This window comes from Canis lupus, chromosome 2, assembly GCF_011100685.1.
Source record: "Canis lupus familiaris isolate Mischka breed German Shepherd chromosome 2, alternate assembly UU_Cfam_GSD_1.0, whole genome shotgun sequence".
NCBI lineage: Eukaryota > Metazoa > Chordata > Mammalia > Carnivora > Canidae > Canis > Canis lupus.
This window is the reverse complement of record NC_049223.1, coordinates 48,352,060-48,368,183: the sequence shown is the minus strand read 5'-3', so window position 1 is coordinate 48,368,183 and position 16,124 is coordinate 48,352,060. Positions and strand designations below refer to the sequence as shown.

The 16,124-nt window shown below is 37.1% G+C and overlaps 1 pseudogene; it reads right to left on the bottom strand.

The window, feature by feature from the left end:
- The window catches only part of LOC100688221, a 222,847-nt pseudogene that overhangs the window by 141,224 nt on the left and 65,499 nt on the right, over positions 1–16,124 (bottom strand).

Below are 16,124 nucleotides of genomic sequence, written 5' to 3'. Positions count from 1 at the left end.
ACAGATCTGTAGCCTGAGTATGTAGTTCTGGTGAGGGTAAGTGACAGACCACCAGAAATTTAATGGGGAGATCTCAAAAATGAGAGACCATCAGAGGACTGGATGTGCTCTCTACACATTCCTTTATCTCTGTGAAAATATGTACAAGTGCAGGGGAACTCCAGAAGAGCAAAGCATTAAATAAAAGCCAATGCAGACTTGACAACTGGCTGAATTTTAAACGAACCCATATCCAATCTGATCTATCAGCAGACGGTGGATGACTTACACATTTTGAGGTATGTGAGCAGAATCTCTGCCCAAATTATTGATTTATCATTAAGTTATATAAACACAGGAGTGATCTCTGTGAAGTCAGGCTATAAAATAAGAATAGCACAAACTACCTACTAGGATGATTATAATTAAAAAGGCAAAAATAGTAATAGTGGGGCATGAGGGTGGCTCAGTCAGTTAAACATCTGCCTTCAGCTCAAGTCATGATCCTGGGGTCCTGGGATCAAGTCCTGCATCAGGCTCTCTCTTAGTGGGGAGTCTGCTTCTCCCTCTTCTGTGCCCCTCCCCCTAACTCTTACTCACTTGCTCACTCTCTCAGATAAATCTTTTTAAAATGTGTTGATAATAACACAAACTGAACAGAAATAGCAGCAGCCATACACCAAAGGGGAAATAGATTTACACAATTTCAGTCCAAATAAGTTACTAAGAACAATAACAAAAGCCATAAGGGGAAAAAGCCAGAGTTGCTAAAATATACAGTTTGTAATTATAACAAAAAATGAAGCATGTCAAAAAAAAAAAAAAAGAAAAAGAATGGTGTGACCTCATACAAAGGAAGAAAAAGGCAGTTGATAAAACCAACATTGATGTTGGGTTTAACAGACAAAAATTTCAAAAGTGGGTAGGGCACTTGGGTGGCTCAGTCAGATAAATGTCCAACTCTTGATTTGGGCTCAGGTCTCGATCTCAGCCCATTGAGTCCCTCGTGGGGCTCCCTACTCTGCAGAGAGTCTGCTTGAGAATCTCTCCCTCTGCCTCTCCCCACTCCCCACTCTCTCATGCTCTCTTTCTCTAAAATAAATAAATAAATCTTTTAAAAAATTCAAAGTGGTGATTACAAATACACTCAAAGAATCAAAAAATACTATATGCAAGAATTAGAGGAATAATACTATGACAAGAATCAACAAATAAGGACTTTCAATAGAGAACTCAAAAACTACAAAATGAACCACATGGGATATACAGGTGAAAAGCACAATAACTAAAATGAGAATTGTACTCGATGGACACAATAGCAAATTTAAAATGGCAAAAGAATTGGGAACTTGATGCTAGGTCAATGAAAATAATACAATTTAAGAAAGAGAGAGAAAGTAAGATTGAAAAGAATGAACTAAGAGGAGATAACACCAAGCATACCAACATACATGTAATATTAATCCCAAAAGGAGAAAGATATTTCAAAAAATATTTGGAAAAGTAATGTCCACAAACAGTTGCTAAAAGCATTAATTTTTTAAAAAATATTTTTCTCCAGATCCATAAAGTTTCATGAATTCTAAGAAAGACAAATATAAAGAGATCCATCCCTAGATAAAACATACTAAACTGATGAAATTCAAAGAAAGAGGAAAATAGTAAAAGTGGCAAGATAAAAACAAGTCAGCACGTGCAGGAAAACACATGTGATTAACAGGTGACTTCTCCATAAATAATGGAGACCAGATGGCAGTAAAAGTAATATTTAAAGTGTTGGAAAAATAAACAAAAAAACAAAAGAATCCTATGAAGTAGTAATTCTGCACTCAGGAAAACTTATTATTTCAAAAATAAAGGTAAAATCAATACATTTCAATACAGATTAAAAACAGAAACAATTTTCTGCTAGTTGATCTGCCTTATAAGAAATCCTACAGAAAGTCCCTCAGGCTAAAACACACAGCAATGACTTGAATATACAGAACAACATGAAGAATACTGAAAATATATTTGTTAATCTCTTATCTGTTAAAGAATTTATATCTAGAATATAAAAAGAGTGCTTTAAAACTCAAAAACCAAATAACCCAACTGCTATTAGTAATAAAGAGAAACAAACTACTGATACATGTTACAACTTGTATACATCTCAAAAAAAAAAAAAAAAAGTTCTACTAGGTAAAAGAATCCACACACAGAAGACTGCATATTTTAAAATTCCATTTATAACTGAATAGTCCTATAACCATTCATGAAAAGTGAACCATTGCTTTCAAAGTACCCATATTACAAAAAATCACTATATTTGGATGGCTTTACTTTGAAGTTCTAGAAATATTTTTAAAAACATAAAATTCAATCTCAAAAGAATATGTTCTGAGGATTTAATGTATTCCATGGTATATAGTCTTTGCTATTAATATATTGTACACATGAAAGCTGCTGAGAGTAAATCTTAAGTATTGTCATAAGAAGGAAGGAAGGATGGAAGGAAGGAAGGAAGGAAGGAAGGAAGGAAGGAAGGAAGGCCGGCCACCCATGTGAAGTGATAGATGTATTAATTATCTTGATCACAGCAATCATTCCACAGTATATATGTATACCAAATAATCATGTTATATACTTTAAATATATACAATTTGTCAATTATTCCTCAATGTGTATTATGTGTTATTTTATTCATATTAGACATAGAAAATATTAAAATATAATAATTACATATCTAGAAAAATTAAATCGTCTCTCTGCTTCACACCATACACATACAAAATAAGTCATTTCCCAGTGAATTCAAAGAAAATACAATGCAAAACATAAAATATTTAAACATTTTCTAAGATAGTTCATATCTTTATGATCCTGGAGTATGAAAGTGTTTTTTTAACAAGACTTAGCAAGTTTCTTCCATTATTAAGAGATAGCAATAAAAAGAGGGAAAGCACAAGCCACACCCAAGCCACATCACAAATCTTTGCAACCTATATAACCAACAACAGATTAGAATTACTGTAGTTAAAATTTAGAGAAGTTAAAAGTTGAACACAGATTTTCAACTGTGGGCAGGGCTTGTTCAAGGGTCAACTCTGTGATGTGTTTATAAAGAACTCCTGTAGGTCAATTAAGAAAAACCAGCAAAACCCAGTATATTAACAGCAAAAATTCCAAACAAATATTTCAGAAGATAGAAAATACAATTATTAGCATTGATAAGAAATACATTAAAAGTATCAAATTCATTATTAATCTGGAAAATGAAAATTGAAATCAGAATGAGATACCATTTCTCACCAGACTGACAAAAAAAGGCCATAATTACCAAATATTGGTTAGAATATAATGCAATGGGAACTGTCCTACGCTGTGGGTGGGAACACATATTAGTCAACCATACTGAACAACGGTTCCAAATGATCTAGTAAAATCTCTTACGTACACACCCTCTGGTGCAGCAACTTCAATTCTAAATATATATAGTACGTGTGCACCAGAAAACAGGTATGCACAAGAATATACAGAGCTGCATTATTTGTAAAAGCAAAAGATAAGTCGCAGATGATTACATATGGTATCATTCAATTATATGAAGTTCAAAATTAAGCAAATACGTTTTAAAACTTTATACTAGGTGGCTAGACTATAAGTAAAATCAAGAACAGGTAAAAATCAGGAGAGGGATTATTGCCAGGACGGCAAGGAGAAGAATGCCCTGGTGAGGGACATATAGGGAACTTCTCAGATACATATACTGCTCTACTTACATTGCGTCCTGGGTACATGGGTGCTCATTTTATTAGTTTTTAAGCCTTATGTTATGGTTTATACAGCTTTTAATGGATGCCATGTTTCATGATTTTAAAAATTGACTCTCTACATTAAAACTCCAACTCAAAATTCACTCACAACTTTCCCTGTCCCCAATTACAAGCTGTTCTTGAGACCTGGTGGTTTTGTGGCCAGCCAGCCCAGTTTTGTGGCCAACCCCTCAGTTCTAGGCAAGCCAGGAGAGTTGCATCTGCTACCTGGAGAGTCTCAAGCAAAAAGGACAGGATTTGCTTTTTTACCTCTCCTGAACATCCATTACCTTGGAGCAGAGGAATTTATGTTATCCCTCAGGGACCACTTCTCCCCCATTCCTCTTCAAAGCCTTTTATTTGGTGTTAAGAGATGAGGAGGTAAGAAAAGGAGAGGAAGAACACATAACTCTTACTGGTCACTGTTGCCATCTTCTTTTTTGTCATTGCTTATCAGTTGAGACGGACTTGTGACAACGACCTTGGTGAATAGACGTTGGCCCTCTTATAGGGCACAGGTATGACAACACCAGCTCTATGGGGCCTCTCTAGCACATACCTCCCCCTCAGATGGGAATCCCTATTTCTGGTCAATCTCTTCCTGGCCTGGTGACACACCCTACCTCCTTTTCTGCTCAGATCCTACCTGATGTCCACTCAACTTGTCCTCTCAAGCCCTGCTTTCTTCTCTGGCTTCCACTTGATGTGGACAACCCCATATCATTGCCACACCATCAGTACGAGTTCAGGCCTCCTGTTGTTACCCTCTCCCTCAGCCATGCTGTCTGTCTCCAATCATCAAAACTCTCCTCAAAAGGCAGAGGGAGCGGGAGAGCAAGCCCACTGCCTAAGTAAATACCCAACAGGAAAATAAGGTTCCAGGCTTCCCTCCCATGGCCTCCCAAACTTCTATGAAGGATTCTCCTGGGACTACTCTTATTTCATGAGCATCCTCCCCATAGCAAATAGGGTAGAGGAAAGAGCCTCAACACCACCTCAGACCAGAACCAATAGTCCTCTTTCCAAATCTTTCCCAGTTTTCGTCTGACTTAGACACAGAGGGGCAGGAATGAGAAGCAGGTTTATGGTAACAAGACTGGTGCTTCCCCATTTCTGTACTACGCAGACAGCTGTCTGGCCCAATCTGAGGGACTAAGCACCTTGTGTCTTGGGCCGAGGAAACCATGGTGCCAGTGCCTCATTCACTGTGGGACATAGGCTCTGGGAAACCAGTCTTTCTACCCTTTCCTCCTTGAACATAAATGTCAAAGACACAGTATAAGATCTATTCCCAACGCTCAAAACTCTCCACTGTGGCCACGCCCTAGGTCACCAATGCATTTTCAGGAAGGCTCCATCACCTGTTCACCTGTTAGCAACATGCCAATCTTCTCTAGGAGATGCTTTTAGTGAATAGTGAGGTCAACTATATCACTGCCTTGTCACTCAGGGGCTGCAAGCGAGAAGCCCCTGGGAAGCACTTACAAGGTCCTGAGGCCTGGCCCTATCCCCGACCAAGTGAATCAGCATCTCCGCAGCTGAAGCCGAGCACAGGGGAGCTTTTCAATGGTCCCTTGATGCAGTTTATCACATGTAAATTGTACATCGATAAAGCTTATTTTTTAAGACCCTCTGGGTAATCAAATAGTGCTCTAAAACTTTTATAACAGACTAGATAACCTTGAGAGAAAAATTAGTATCATGGTAAAGAATATTGTAGTGTGACAGACCTGAAAGGAGCATGTCTTCATGCTATTCGTGATGCTTCCTTGCCTTAGCCGACTGGTTAATGTATTATCTATGTTCATAGGAAAAGGGCGTTCCATCATCACCAGCAGTGTTCGGTAATATGTGGCACCATCTACATTTAAAAAGAGAATTGCGATGCCTAAAATATTTTCATATCTACCAAAAGAATTTTTCTGAGTTTCCGACTGACATCAACTGATGAAAATTGGCAAAGAATTCTTGATGAAATTAAGATTTAACTTTGGCTAACCAACTTGCCTAGCTGGGATGCCGGTCCCTTACCTGGGAACTTTCTCCCAGACATCTAACAACCTGTCTGCCAAAGGCTATAAAACCCAGACCTGTTCCAAGCACCACCTAATATGAGACAAGGACAAACGTAAACTCACAGCCAATAGCATACTGACTTGACATTAATGTGTGATATTTGGCTACATAAACAGCTAGTCCAATCTTAATCTTCCACTCATAATATTCTTCTCCTAGATCTTTTTTATTTTATTTAAATTCAATTAATTAACATATAACATATTATTAGTTTCAGAGGTAAAGGTCAGTGATTCATTAGTCTTATATAATACCCAGTGCTCATTACATCACACTTATGGGCCCTCCTTAAAGTCCATCACCCAGATACCCCATCCCCCTACTTCCCTCCCCTCTAGCAACCCTCAGTTTGTTTCCTATAATTAAGAACCTCTTATGGTTTGTCTCCCTCTCTGATTTTGTCTTCTTTTATTTTTTCCTCTCTCCATCTATGATCCTGTTTTATTTCTCAAATTTCACATGAGTGAGATCATATGATAATTGTCTTTCTGTGATTGACTTATTTCACTGAGCATAATATCCTCTAGTTCATCCATGTCATTCCAAATGGCAAGACTTAATTTTTTGACAGCTGAGTAGTATTCCATTGTATACATATACCACATCTTCTTTTACCACTCATCTGTCGATGGACATCTGGGCTCTTTCCATACTTCAGCTATTGTGGACATCGCTGCTATACACATTGGGATAAAAGTGCCCCTTCAGATCACTACATTTATATCTTTGGGATAAATACTCAGAAGTTCAATTGCTGGGTTGTAGGGGTAGCTCTTTTTTCCACTTTCTGAGGAACGTCCATACTATTTTCCAGAGTGGCTGCACAAGCTTTCATTAGCACCAACAGTGTAAGAGAGCTTACCTTTCTCTGCATTCTCACCAACATCTGTTATTTTCTAACTTGTAAAATTTAGCCATTCTAACTGGTATAAGGTGACATCTCATTGTGATTTTCATTTGTATTTCCCTGGTGCTACATTTTTTTCACATGTCTGTTGGCCCTTTGTCTGTCTTCTTTGGAGAAATGTCTGTTCATGTCTTCTGCCAATTTCTTGACTGGATTATTTGTTTTTAGGGTGTTGAGTTTAATATGTTCTTTACTGATTTTGGATACTAGCCCTTTGTCTGATACATCATTTGCAAATATCTTCTCCCATTCTATTGGTTGTCTTTTGGTTTTATCAACTGTTTTCTGTGCAAAAGTTTTTTTCTTGATGAAGTCCCAATAGTTCATTTTTGCTTCTGTTGTTTCTCCTAGGTCTTTGATCTATCAGTCCCCAGACAAACCTGATTAGCAGAGCCTGCATTGCTGAATATATACAAGATTACATCCTTCTCTAACAAGACAAAATGAAAGCCCTTGTCAAAGATTTGCTATAAAAATGCTAGCAGAAAACAAAAATTAGATGCAAACAAAATTTATCTAGAGAATGTTTAAATAAGAAATAAGTGAAATAATTTTACCTAAATAACTCACAAATATATCCACTGATTTTTTAAGAGAGAGAGAGAAACCACATATACACAAGCAAGAGTGTGGGGGACAGATGGAAAGAGAGAGAGAAAATCTTAAGTAGGCTCCACATCCAGTGTGGAGCCCTACTCAGGGCTCAATCTCATGACCCTGAGATCATGACCTGAGCCAAAAGCAAGGGTTGGATTCTTAACTACTGAGCCTCCCAAGTGCCCTGGCCATTGATTTTTGATAAAGCACAAAAACAGTCTATATATTCAACAAGTGGTACTGGAACTACTGAACATCTCTATGCAAACATAATGAGCCTTAATATAAACTTTACATGTAATACAAAAGTCAACACAAAATGGATTATACCTCTTCAAGATTCTGATTTTAAATTATTGGGGATTATACCCAAGAGTAGGATTGCTAGATCATAGGATAGTTTTATTTTTAATTTTTTGAGGAGCTTCTACACTGACTTCCATTGTGGCTGTACTATTATACAATCCCACTAATGATGTATAATGGTTCCAATCTCCCCACATTAGTGCCAACACTTACTGCCTTTCCTTCTTCCTTTTTTTTTTTTTTTTTTTTTCATAATAGCCATCCTAACAAGCATGAGGTGGTATTTCATTGTGGCTTTGATTTGCATTTCCCTGGTGATTAGTGTCACTGAGAATTTTTATATACTTGTCAGCCATTTTAATAAGCTTATGCCCTATTTTCTTCAAGGAGTTTTACAGTTTCAAATGCCACACTCACGCCTTTAATCCATTGAGTTGATTTTAGTGTGTGATGTAAGATAAGTTTCTAATTTCATTCTTTTGCATTGATGTCAAGTTTTTCCAGCACAATTTGTTGAAGACACTATCTACTATCCTTTCCCTATTAGATATTCTTGGCATTCTCACCAAAAATCAGTTGACCTTACGTGCAGGTTTTTTTCTGAACTCTCTATTCTGTTCTATTGATCTATATGTCTGTGTTTATATGTGTGACATACTGTTTTAATCACTAAAGCTTTGTAACGTGTTTTGAAATCAAGAATTGTGATGCCTCCATCTTTATTCTTCTTTCTCAAGACAGCTTTAACTATCTGAGGTCTTTTGTCCTTCCACATATATTTTAGGGCTATTATTTTCTACTTTTGTAAAAAAAATGCCATTGGGATTTTGATGGGGATAGCACTGAATGTGTAGATCACTTTGGGTAGTATGGGTATTTTAACAATATTTAATCTCTAAATGTATGAACATAGGATGTCTTTCCATCTATCTACCTCTTCTTTAATTTTTTTCATTAATATGTTGTAGTTCTCAGCGTCGAAATCAGAGTCTCAAAGAGATATGTGCATTCCCATGTTTACTGCAGCATTAGTCACAATAGCCAAGACATAGAAACAACATAAATGTCCATTGATTAATGAATGGATAAAGAAACTGAGGTAAAAATATAAACTGATATGTTATTCAGACTTTAAAAATAAGAAAATCCTGACATATGTGACTTCATGGATGAACCCAGAAAACATAGTAAGTAAAACAACCCAGTCACAAAAGGACAAATACTGCATGATTCCACTTATATAATTAAAATAGTCAAACTAATGGAAACAAAGAATGGTGGTTGCCAGGAGCTGGGGGCAAAAGGAAGTAGGGATTTGTTCAATGGGTATGAAGTTTCAGTTTTACAAGATGAATAAGTTCAAGAGATGTGCTGTACAGCATAGTGTCTACACTTAATAATTCAGTATTGTACCCTTAAAAATTTGTCAAGAGGGTAGACCTCATGTTAAGTGTTCTTACCACAAAAAAGGTGGGGGGGGGGGGTAGGAGGAAACTTTGGAGGTGATAGATTACCTTAACTGTGGTGATGGTTTCACAAGTGTATACACACCTCCAAACTCATCAAATTATACACATTAAATATATCCAACTTTTGGTATATCAATTATGCCTCAAAAAAGCTGTTTTATTAAAAATAATAAAAGAAAATACACATAAAAATACAATGATAACTATAGATTATGGATCAAAATGTAAAACATTATACTGTAAAATTTTTAGAAGAAAAACTCAGGTTTAGAAGTAAAAAACCTTAGTTACCTAAGTGTTAGAGTTCTTAGACATGATTCTAAAAGAACAACCTAAAAATAAATAAATAAATAAATAAATAAATAAATAAATAAAAATAAAAGAACTTATAAAAGCAAAGAATTATTAATTTAAACAAAATTTAAAACTTTTTTCTGTAAATGTCACTCTTAAGAAAACTTAAGGTCAAGCTAAAGACTGAAAGAAAACATTTACAAATCACATATCCAACAAAGGGCTTGTATCCAGAATATATAAGTAATTCTCAAAACTCAAATGATAACAATCCAATTAATAAATGAGCAAAGACAACAAGAGGGCAAAAGACAATTCAACAAAGAAGATATAAGGACGTTAAGTAAGCACATGAAAAGTTGTTCAACATGATTAGTCATTTGGGAAATGCAAATTAAAACTGCAATAATATGCCACTGTACATTCTTTAGAAAGAATAAAATTAAACATACTGACAATACCAGGTGCTGGCAAAGATATGGAACATCTAGAACCCTCAATCATTACTAGTAGGGATGCACAACTGTACAAACATTCTGAAAGAGATTTTGACAGTTTCTAGAAAGTTTACCATACACATTCTATATGACTCAGCAACCCCATCACTGGGCATTTACCCTAAAGAAATGAAAACTTATGTTCACATAAAAACCTGTAAAGAATGCATATAGCAGCTTTACTCATAATCACCAAAAGCTAGAAACAACCCAAATGTCTTATAACCAGTCAATGGATAAACAAACTCCAACATATCCATTCAGTGGAATACTAGTTAGCAAAGAAAAAGGAACTGTTGAAACATGAAAAACCTGGATGATCTCAAAGAAAGAAACGCACTTCAAAAAGTTACACCTTGCATGATTTCACTTATATGATACTGTTCAAAAGACAAAACTATAATAATGGAGACCAGACCCATCTGCTGGTTGGGTACCAGGAGTTAGAGGTGGAAGGAAGATATAATGATAAAGGTATAGCAGGAGCAAGTTTATCCTGACTGCCCATCCTGATTGTAGCAGTGATGACACAAATCAACTCATGCATTAAAATTCATAGAATTCTACAACCCTTACAAAATGTTAATATGTCACTGTATGATACTAAAATTTTATTTTAAAAAAATTGGGTATAGTCAACATACAATGTTAGTTTCAGGTGTACAACATAGTGATTCAGCTTCTCTATATATTATGCTGTGCTCACCACAAATGTAGCTGCCATCTGTCACCCTGTAATCCTCTTATAGTATTAACTACATTCCATGTCCTACACCTTTTATTCCCATGACTTATTCATTCTATAAGTGGAAGCCTGCACCTCCCACTCCCCTTCACTCATTTTGCCCATCCTCCTACCCTTCTCCCTCTGCTGTCAGTTTCTTCTCGGTATAAAACTTTTGAAGGTTTATATTTACCCATATAGAAGCATAAATGAACCTTGGGAAACAGACACTCTTATCCCTATACAACCTATTCTCCACAGAACAATTAGAGCAGTCCTTTTAAAATGAAAATTTGTTCATGTAAGCCTCTGCTCAAAACATCCAGGGCCTTCCCAATAACCTAAGAATAAAATCCCAGGTCTTGAGGACTTTGTGATCCTACCTGTGTCTCATTCTCTGCCTTCAATCCTTCTACTTCCCCCGGCATCCCTTTGTGCCAACCACACTGACCTCTTTGCTGTTCCTTAAAGCACATTCTGGTCTCAGGGCCCTTGCATTTGCAGTTTGTTCTGCCTAGAATTCCTTTCCTTCAGACATCACAGGACCTGCTCTCCCCTTTACTCAGGTCTCCATTCAAACCTTATTTCTTTAGGGAGGTCTTCTGGGACCACCCTATCTAAGGTAACAAGCCCCAGGTAACAGACACTACTTTTTACTATTATTATCATCATAGTGCTTACCTCAACTGATAATCAATCAACCTTCTCTTCTCTCCTCACATTCTCTCTCTCTCTCTCTCTTTATTCAATGAGAACAGGCATTTGTTGGTTGGTGGGTAGGTGGGTGGGTGGGTGGGCTGGTTGGCTTTTTCAATGTTCAATCCTCAGGCCCTAGAATAACACCTGGCACATAGTAGGTATTCAAACTGTTGTGGAATCAATGTGCAAAATATAATTATTTTCAATGTACCACTCAGAAAGTCACAAGTAACTTTCATCATTTACTTTGTCCTGGTCAGCCCATTACTTGGCACTTCCCCCTGATCAATCAGGGGAACAATAGCTACTCAGCCCTCCTCCTGCCACCAGCGAATTATGAAAAATCTCAACTTCTTTCCTCCCTAGTAAAAAGAGAGAGGAGACTTTAAATACATACTAAATTTGCTGGAGTTACTTACTTCTGTGTTCTTAAAATATTATTAAATGTTATTTGGCCTATTGTTCTTTGTCAATGAGCTTTAATTCATCCTCCTATACTTTCTTTTTGCAACACTGGTTATTTTATGAAGAAATAACACTTTGAGCAAAAAATAAGAGTGCTTCTTTGATTTTTATATGGGGTTTGGGGAGGGTGAGGTATGCTTAGCCATTTATTTTAGACATATTTCATAGAATTCAAGGAAGCCCATTTTAGAAAATCACTGCATTCTCATCCCATCATATCTGCAGAATTAAATTACTTATGTTTCATTTTATTCTGAAAATAGCTTGTCATGAGCCAATTCTTTGTACCTTGGAACCTACATTTTGCTTGAAGAGGGAATAAGTATAAAGCCACATTTGTTAAATCTGAAGCTCTTCAATTGGTGGTTTAATGTTTTTTTCCAAAATTACAGACAAATGTTGAACTACGAAATGTTATATCTTCATTGCCAAATAGCCAATCTTTTCCCTGAGAAATTGCTAGCTGTGAGATCACTGATTGTATCTTTTCAATTGCACCATATTCCAAATATGAAATTTTAGCAATTGGAAATTGGCTAGGATGAAACACAAAAAGTCTCAAAGCCAGGCATTTTACAAACAGGAGATGTCTTAAAGTTTAATAAAAAATAAATTCTGAAAAAAAAAAAATAAAATAAAATAAAATAAATTCTGTCTTCCTTCCTTGAAACAATTTATCAGGGTATATTCCTAATTTTAAAAGGTATATTCCTAAACTTAAAATGAAGTTTAAAAAGAGAGACTACGCCTTTATTATAAAGGAGACTTGAAATGGTTCATTCATTGTATAATGTTTCCCAAGAATGGACAAATTTTAGAATTGTGCCTTTCTTTCTTCAGACTACTATTTCAAATAAATATTTTCTTTTATTTCATCCATAACATCACAAGTTGTGGTTAAAATTACACACCTCACACACACACACATACACACACACACACACACAAAATATGTAACAGAGTGACAATTTAGCTCCTTGGGTAAAAACTACATAAGCAGTTAGAAGAAAACATAACAAAAAAGTTTCATGACATTGGACTTGGCAATGACAGCATGGATATGATACTAAAAGCACAACCAACAAAGTCTAAGGTAGACAAAGGGACCACATGAAAGTAAAAATCTTCTACACCAAAAGACCCAATGAACAGAGTGAAAAGCAAACTATGGATTGGGAGAAAATATTTCCAAAGCATTATATCTGATAAGAGGTTGATATCCAGAATATATAAATGACTCCTAAAACTCAATCACAACAATATCTAATAACCTAATTTTAAAATGGGGAGGGGAGGTAAGATGGTGGAGGAGTAGGGCAACCCTAAGCTTGCTTTCTCCCTTGAACACAACTAGATAAATATCAAATCATTCTGAGCATCCAAGAAGTCAATCAGAAGTCTTAAAGAACAAAGCTGCATGTCTACAAACCAAAAAAAAAAAAAAAAAAAAAACTACCTGTGGAAGGGAGGAACCACAGAGAATTTGTGGGAGAAAAGAACGGTGGGTACTGCCTGGGCCTGGGAGCCCTGATCGTGGAGGCACTAGCAAGAGAAAGAAAAAGAACAGGGGGAAAAAAAGTGAAAACACACACAGGGAACTGCACAAAAAAAGCTATTCCTCAAAATTTTTGACAGGAAAAAGAAGATGGTTACAATACCCCCAGTTTTCTATAAACAGCAGAAATGCATAAGTTTTAGAGGTCTGCAACATTGCCAGGTTCCCATCTGGGAGCTGAGTTTTGCTCCAGTGAGAGAACAGAGCTGAGTCCCAGCAGCCTGAAGGCTGAGGATCCCCAGAATCGTGCAGGAAGAAGTGGTTCCCCTGCTTGGAGTGCATTTGGTAGAGGTGATACAGCCACTCTGCAGGAAAAGGACCCTGCCAGCACCATCAAACCATCCTGCTCACCAGTACAGAAACAGACGCCCACAGAGCACCGCAAACCCTGATGCAGGCTGTGTGTTGTGATTTACCATAAACTCCGAACCACTGTTAGGTCACGCGGCTGTCTTCTGCTGCAAGCTGGAACTGGCCACAACACATGAAGACCTTCCCCCAGAGGATCAGTGTGGGTCTGCTCAGCAGGAGTCTCTGAAGTAATGGGTATTAAAACACAGCCACAGCTGACATAGAACACAGGAGAGCTGTACTATTTGGCAGTTGTCAGCTTGGACATGGGGTGAGGGCATGATCCTGCCGGAAACCAAGGACACAGGCCTAGTCATTGCCCCTCTAGAGATCTTACTGAAGAAGGGTGGTGTGCATTTCCCCCTTGCAAGACAAGAGAACAGGGCACACCATTTTCTCCCCTCATCCACCAGCTTGATCCACCTCAGCAAACTAAACAGCACCAGCAAGTGGAGACCAGAGCCACCACACCAAGCACCCCCCTCCCCGCCCTAGAGGCATCTCCACTAGGGCAGTTTCACTTGAGAATCAAGGCAGCAGTCCTCTCACCCAGAAGACCAGCACAAACCCCTTGCTCACACCAAGTCAGCTGATTACAGAGTGCTGCAAAGCTTCAGCTCTAGCAGAAATGGAATCCAGTATCTTTTGGGAGTCCTTTTGTTTGTTTTTGTTTTTTTGTCTTTGTTTTTGATTTGTTTGGTTTTATTCCTTTGCTTATTCTGGACATAGGAAGAATATTTTTTATTTATTTTTTATATTTTTTTATTTTATTCTTTTCTTTTTCTCCTCTTCCTTTGTAACTTTTTTTCTATCAAGCTTCCTATAACAAGCAGACCAAAACACAGCTAAGATCTACCTTCCTTTATGCATTTTGTTTTATTTTTTGAAAATTTTTCTATGATTTTTAAATTCATATTTTGTTTTATTTTGCTTTTTATTTTCCTTCTCCAAAATGACAAGACAGGAATTCACCACAAAAGAAAGAACAGGAAGAAATGACAGCCAGAGATTTAATCAATGCAGATATAACTGGAATGTCTGAACTAGAATTTTAAACAATTATAGGGAGAAAAAAATTAAATTAATTAATTAATTAATTAATTAATTATAGGGATACTAGCTGGGCTTGGAGAAAGCATGGCAGACACTTAGAGAATTCCTTACTACCCAGAGATAAAAGAATTAGAGCCTAATCAGGCCAAAATTAAACAAATCAGGCCTCAACCAGTACATAAAGACTGAGATAATACCATGCACATTTTTATTTATTTTTATTTTTTTAATAATAAATTTATTTTTTATTGGTGTTCAATTTACCAACATACAGAATAACACCCAGTGCTCATCCCGTCAAGTGCCCCCCTCAGTGCCCGTCATTCATTCACCCCCACCTCCCGCCCTCCTCCCCTTCCACCACCCCTAGTTCGTTTCCCAGAGTTAGGAGTCTTTATGTTCTGTCTCCCTTCTGATATTTCCCACACATTTCTTCTCCCTTCCCTTATATTCCCTTTCACTATTATTTATATTCCCCAAATGAATGAGAACATAAAATGTTTGTCCTTCTCCGATTGACTTACTTCACTCAGCATAATACCCTCCAGTTCCATCCACGTTGAAGCAAATGGTGGGTATTTGTCATTTCTAATAGCTGAGTAATATTCCATTGTATACATAGACCACATCTTCTTTATCCATTCATCTTTCGATGGACACCGAGGCTCCTTCCACAGTTTGGCTATCGTGGCCATTGCTGCTATAAACATCGGGGTGCAGGTGTCCCTGCATTTCACTGCATCTGTATCTTTGGGGTAAATCCCCAACAGTGCAATTGCTGGGTCGTAGGGCAGGTCTATTTTTAACTCTTTGTGGAACCTCCACACAGTTTTCCAGAGTGGCTGCACCAGTTCACATTCCCACCAACAGTGTAAGAGGGTTCCCTTTTCTCCACATCCTCTCCAACATTTGTGGTTTCCTGCCTTGTTAATGTTCCCCATTCTCACTGGTGTGAGGTGGTATCTCATTGTGGTTTTGATTTGTATTTCCCTGATGCCAAGTGATGCAGAGCATTTTCTCATGTGCCTGTTGGCCATGTCTATGTCTTCCTCTGTGAGATTTCTGTTCATGTCTTTTGCCCATTTCATGATTGGATTGTTTGTTTCTGTGCTGTTGAGTTTAATAAGTTCTTTATAGATCTTGGAAACTAGCCCTTTATCTGATATGTCATTTGCAAATATCTTCTCCCATTCTGTAGGTTGTCTTTGAGTTTTGTTGACTGTATCCTTTGCTGTGCAAAAGCTTCTTATCTTGATGAAGTCCCAATAGTTCATTTTTGCTTTTGTTTCTTTTGCCTTCGTGGATGTATCTTGCAAGAAGTTACTATGGCGAGTTCAAAAAGGGTGTTGTCTGTGTTC